The sequence below is a fragment of the Hyperolius riggenbachi genome, chromosome 1 (assembly GCF_040937935.1).
Source record: "Hyperolius riggenbachi isolate aHypRig1 chromosome 1, aHypRig1.pri, whole genome shotgun sequence".
Lineage (NCBI taxonomy): Eukaryota > Metazoa > Chordata > Amphibia > Anura > Hyperoliidae > Hyperolius > Hyperolius riggenbachi.
Window position 1 is genome coordinate 412055179 of NC_090646.1, and position 6187 is coordinate 412061365.

Sequence of the window (6187 nt, forward strand, 5' to 3'; positions counted from 1 at the left end):
ACAATGTGTGGGTTTTACCTATGGTAACATTGTTTATTTAAAAACTATAGTGGATGGAAATGGAGAAATAGTGTGTTTTTTCTTTTTTTTCTCATTTTTCCCTTTAAAATGCACAGATAATAATATAATTACTAAAAGCAAATATCACTCTCACAAAGCATAATTTGTGGCAAAGAAAACAAGATATAGATCATTTACATCTGATGAGTAGCAATAAAGTTATTGGTGAATGAATGGGAGGAGCGCTAAAATGTGAAAATTGCTCTGGTTTTTAAGCAAAAAACCCTGTGGTGCTGAAGTGGTTAATATTCCCGCTAAACTACATTTAGAAAAAAAAATAATTTTTAGCAAAATGTACCACCCAAAGAAAGCCTAATTGGTGGTGGAAAAAACAAGATATAGATCAATTCATTGTGATAGTTATTGGCTAATGAATGGGAGGTGAATGTTGCTCGGATGCATAAGGTGAAACAACACTGAAGTAGTTAAAGGGAACCCGAAATGAGAGTGATATGAAGGCTGCCATATTTATTTCCTTTTCAACAATACCAGTTGCCTGGCTGTCCTACTGATCATGTGTTTCTAATACTTTTAGCCATAGACCCTGAACAAGCATATGCAAATCGGGCACTCTAACTGATTCAGGTTTTAGGGCCCGTTTCCACTATCGTGAATTTGCATGTGTTTGCCGCATACAAATAGCCAATACAAGTGGATGAGACTGTTTCCATTTGTCAGGATTCCTTTGCGTTTTTCTGTGCAGAAAAAAATCTGCACGGCAGAGCCATCAGAATTTGCATACTGCATACCGCTATGCGAATCGCATACAATGTATTTAATAGGGAATTCGCATGCAGTATTGGTATGCGAATTTGCATGGAATCAATGGAAAAGCACACAGGCACTGCCATGGTTAAATTCGCATACATCGTCATCCATGCGAAATCGTATGCAAATTCGCATACAAATTCGCATATAACCGCATGCGAAATTTGCATCCCCATGTGAATTTTTACTGTGGCGATTCCCACCGCACAAGTGGAAATGGGCCCTTACTGGATTAGCCATTTGCTTATTCCAGGATTTTGACTTGGACACTACTTATCCCAGAAGATCAAAAAAATGGCAGCCTCCATATCACTCACCTCAGGTGTCCTTTAAAGGGCAACTGAAAAGAAAGGAATATGGAGGCTGCCCTATTTATTTCCTTTTAAGCAATACTAGTTGCCTGGCAACCCTGCTGATCCTCCTCCTCTTCCAATGCTTTTAGTAATAGACCAAGCATGCAGCAGATCAGGTGTTGCTGACATTGTCAGATCTGACAAGATTAGCTGCATGCTTCTCTGGTGTTATTCAAACACTGCTAAAGTCAAAAAGATCAGTAGGGTTGCCAGGCAACTAGTATTGTTTAAAAGGAAATAAATATGGCAGCTTCCATATCTCTCTCAGCTCAGCTGCCCTTTAAGCCCATCTGTAGTTAAAATTGTGACCCATGGAGGAAGGTATTAGATTAGAACCTCTTTTAGGTTTTTACTGCAGTCTGTGTCACAATTGTTGTGGTATGCAATGCGCATATTTTGAAACATTTCCTGGCCACTTTTTAATTCTTCCCTTAAAGGGAACCAGAGACGCCAGGAAAAAGATTTTATACATACCTGGGGCTTCCACCAGCCTCATACGCACGGATCGCTCCCACGCCGCCGTCCTCCACTTGCTGTATCAGCCAGTTCCGGGTCCCGTAGTTTCGGCCAGTCGGCGGCAGCACGCGGCCAATTGTCCGCATCACAGGGGCTCCCAGCATACCATTACACGTGCAGCTGCATACTGCGCAGCCGCACGCGTAAGGGTATGCTGGGAGCCCCTGTGATGCGGACAATTGGCCGCGTCCGCCGGAAGTGACGGGACCCGGTACCGGCGGATCCAGGAAGCGGAGGATGGCGGCGTGGGAGCGATCCAGGCTTATGGGGCTGGAAGAAGCCCCAGGTATGTATGAAATCTTTTTTTTTTTTTTTTTCTTTTTCTATGTCCGGCGTCTCTGGTTCCCTTTAAAAACCAGAGCAATTTTCACATTGCGCTTCTCCCATTCATTTGCCAATAACTTTATCATTACTTATCACATCTAAATTATATATTGATTAATTCGCCACAAATTAGGCTTTTTTTGAGTGGTATTTTTTGCTAAGAATTTTATTTTATATGCATACTAGCCGACAGCGTAATGCCGATGGGCGTGGCTGCGGCGGCAGCCCCAGGACCACCTAATGCCAATCGGCGTAAAGTCCTGGGGCTCTGTTTTGCAGGAGATCCATCTCCTGCTTGGTGGGCATCTCCGAGCGGTGGAGACTGTTAGCCGGCGAAACCACAGTCTAATTACACGTACAGTGCTGCGATCTGCAGCCACGCTGTACTGGGGACAGCCGTGTGACACGGCTGTCCCCTCCTGAGGCACAGAGGTGACCGGCTGTCATAAGCTGAAGCTTATGACAGCTCATCATGGGGATTGGCTGGCGGAGGGAGGGGGGTTACAGTAGTTGGAAAAAAACACTTATTTTTATAAAAAAATAAAAAATATAGGCCTAGTTCACATCTGCATTTGCCAACGGAAACGGCTGTACAGTTTTGTGATCCGTTCCTCTGAAGGGACAAAAAAAATGCTGCAGGACCTAATTTTCCGGACCGTTTTGCTCAATGGAATGGAAACGTTCAGCTACATAGTAACAAAAAGAAAACTGACAGTTTACAGCACGCTGGCTGTTAAGGGCCCGTTTCCACTAGTGCAGTGCGAATCGCCGGGATTCCACCGCTGATTCGACGTGTGTTTTTTGCCGCGATTTCGCATAGGCAGGCTATCAGCGATTTTTTTTTTTAACCAGTTTTCCCTGATGGCCGGATCAGTACGACCGGCTGCGCAAAAAACGCTAATGTGAACCGGGCCTTAAACCTACAAATAAACGTGTGTGTGTGTGTGTGTGTGGGGGGGGGGGGGGGGGTGATCAGACCCCAGCAACAGAGAGCTCTGTTGGTGGGGACAAAAGGAGGGGGATAACTTGTGTGCTGTGACGGGTGGCCCTGCAGCTTGTCCTTAAAACTGCAGTGGCCAACTTAATGAAAAATGGCCTGGTCTTTAGGGGGTTTAACACTGCGGTCCTCAAGTGGTTAAAGGGAATAATAAGAAAAAAAAATTCTCGGTTTTCAGGCATTATAGTTTTAAAATAAAATGTGCTATTATAGATAAAATCCACACATTTTATTTGCCCATTAGTTATTACATTTAAATTGTGTCCCTAGTACAATGTAAGTCAATGCTATTTAATCTGGAGTTAAAGGTACCGGTATATATTTTTTCTGTTCAGTGTTTTATTTATACTATATCAATAATTACAAGCCTTTATTTACAAAAATAACTGTAACATGCCTTTATGACATATATATTTAAAAGTCCCTAAGGTAATTAGTTGTTGTGTTTTTTTTTGTTTGTTTTATTTTGGTAACTATGGGGTAGTGATAAAATGAGTTAAAAATTAATACAAAAATGTATGTATTTTCTATATAATAAAGTATGTGGGTGGATTTTTACTCTTTGGCCACAAGATGGGGCCATACTTAATTCCCGTGTACTGTGAATATTACATGGGAAGTATTACTTGTATCTGTTTACTTTCACTATGTTAATAAATGCCGGCATCTCGCTGGCCTGCTTACTACTATTCAATGCATGTACAGAGGTGTTCAATACCAGCATAGCACCAATAGAAAGCTAATAAGATAAATGCAGGTGGCCCCCTCTGGTCCAGGGGCCCTGGTGGGGTCGCAACCTCTGCATCCCCTATTGCTATGCCACTGGCTTTAGATTTTCTCTGGTTCTGTACTGGAAACTGAAATTGCTACTCTAATGCAGGGATGTCGAACTCCAGTCTAGAGTTGGGCCGAACGGTTCGCCTGCGAACGGTTCCATGCGAACTTCAGTGGTTCGCGTTCGCGTCCCGCAGGCGAACTTTTGCGGAAGTTCGGTTCGCCCCATAATGCACCATAAGGGTCAACTTTGACCCTCTACATCAGTCAGCAGGCCCAGTGTAGCCAATTAGGCTACACTAGCCCCTGGAGCCACTCCCCCCCCCCCCCTAATAAAAGGCAGGCAGCGGTGGCCATTACGCTCACTCGTGTGCCTGCGTTAGTGAGAGTAGGGCGAGCTGCTGCAGACTGTCTCTCATAGGGAAAGATTAGTTAGGCTTAGCTTGTTCCTGGCTGCATACCTGTTCTGTTCAGTGAGCCCACCATACCTGTTCTGTTCAGTGAGCCCACTGGATACCTGCATACCTGTTCAGTGAACCTGCCACTGCATACCTGTTCTGTGAACCCACCACTGCATACCTGTTCTGTGAACCCACCACTGCATACCTGTTCTGTGAACCCACCACTGCATACCTGTTCTGTGAACCCACCACTGCATACCTGTTCAGTGAACCCGCCACTGCATACCTGTTCTGTGAACCCGCCACTGCATACCTGTTCTGTGAACCCGCCACTGCATACCTGTTCTGTGAACCCGCCACTGCATACCTGTTCTGTGAACCCACCACTGCATACCTGTTCTGTGAACCCACCACTGCATACCTGTTCTGTGAACCCACCACTGCATACCTGTTCAGTGAATCCGCCACTGCATACCTGTTGTGTTCAGTGAACCCGCCACTGTATACCTGTTCAGTGAACCTGCCACTGCATACCTGTTCTGTGAACCCACCACTGCATACCTGTTCTGTTCAGTGAACCCGCCACTGCATACCTGTTCTGTTCATCAGCCAGGCGACCATATGGGCTGTAAAGCCACCAAAACCTGCACTCTCGCCATGGTGCGCACCAGTCCAGCACGGCCGTCACTACACAAACAGCTGTTGGCAGTGCGTTACACGGTGAGTTTGGTGTGTCAGTGTGAAGCAGTACCTTAATTACACTATCTGATTGATGTATACACATGCAAGATGTTTTAAAGCACTTTAGGCCTTCATTTAGCATTCAATGTGATTTCTGCCCTTAATACGCTGCTTTGCGTCAAATCCAGATTTTTCCCGGGGACTTTTGGCATGTATCCCACTCCGTCACCTGGGGTCCAGGTGTTCGACCCCTTGAAACATCTTTTCCATCACTTTTGTGGCCAGCATAATTTTTTTTTTCAAAGTTCGCATCCCCATTGAAGTCCTAATGCGGTTCGCGAACTTTTACGGGAACCGAACCTTACGCGGAAGTTCGTGAACCCGGTTTGCGGACCTAAAATCGGAGGTTCGGCCCCACTCTACTCCAGTCCTCAAGGGCCGAAGTCCTCATACATTTTTCGCGAAACCTGTAGCTATGTGCTGCTGAATACTTCAACAAGGTACATGTTTCTGCACATTCCCATGACAACAACATTCCTAATACTGTACTGTTGTCAAGGCTAAAATAAAGAGCAGTTGGAAGCTTGCTTCCAGTTTTTGAGATTTGGAGCTAGCTGTAGTTTGTAACATTAAATTGGAAAGTCTTGTGCAACACTGATTTAGGTTTGTGATTGTGTGATTTGTGCCACTGCAACAACAATACTGTACTATCTGGGGGTAGTGCGGACTAGGGGGGACCCCAGTTGAGGGAGGGGGAGTCTAACACCCCCCCCCCACCGATGTGCCTGCTGCTCCCCCTTCCTGGCTGCTACCCCTCCAGCTCACCTCACGGTGCCTCCCCTCCCCCCCACAGCCAGGCGGGTGGCGGTAAGCCAGGTGGCTGCAGGCCAGGCACACCTGCTTCTGCCTGGCGCCGCCTGATGAAGACTCCTTACTTGGCGCCATGGGTGGGCTGGGTCTGATTCTGAGTGTTTTCTTGCTTGCTGGTGGTTTAAAACGGTGTTCCCCCAACCCTGTCTTCAAGGCCCACCAACAGTGCATGTTTTGTGGAAATCTGCAGAGGTAGTTAATCAGCTCAGCTGAGACACTAATTACCTCACCTGTGAATGTTGTGGTTTTATACAAAACATGTACTGTTGTTGGGCCTTGAGGACAGGGTTGGGGATTGGGGAACACTGGCTTAAAAGGAATTTTATTATTAGTGTGAAAATATCACCTGGGAGAAAAAGTGAATTGAATAAGGCCCAGTGAGTTTCAGTAAAATGATGTAAAATATATCTGAGCAGTTTTGCACATATTCTAGTAATCTTTTT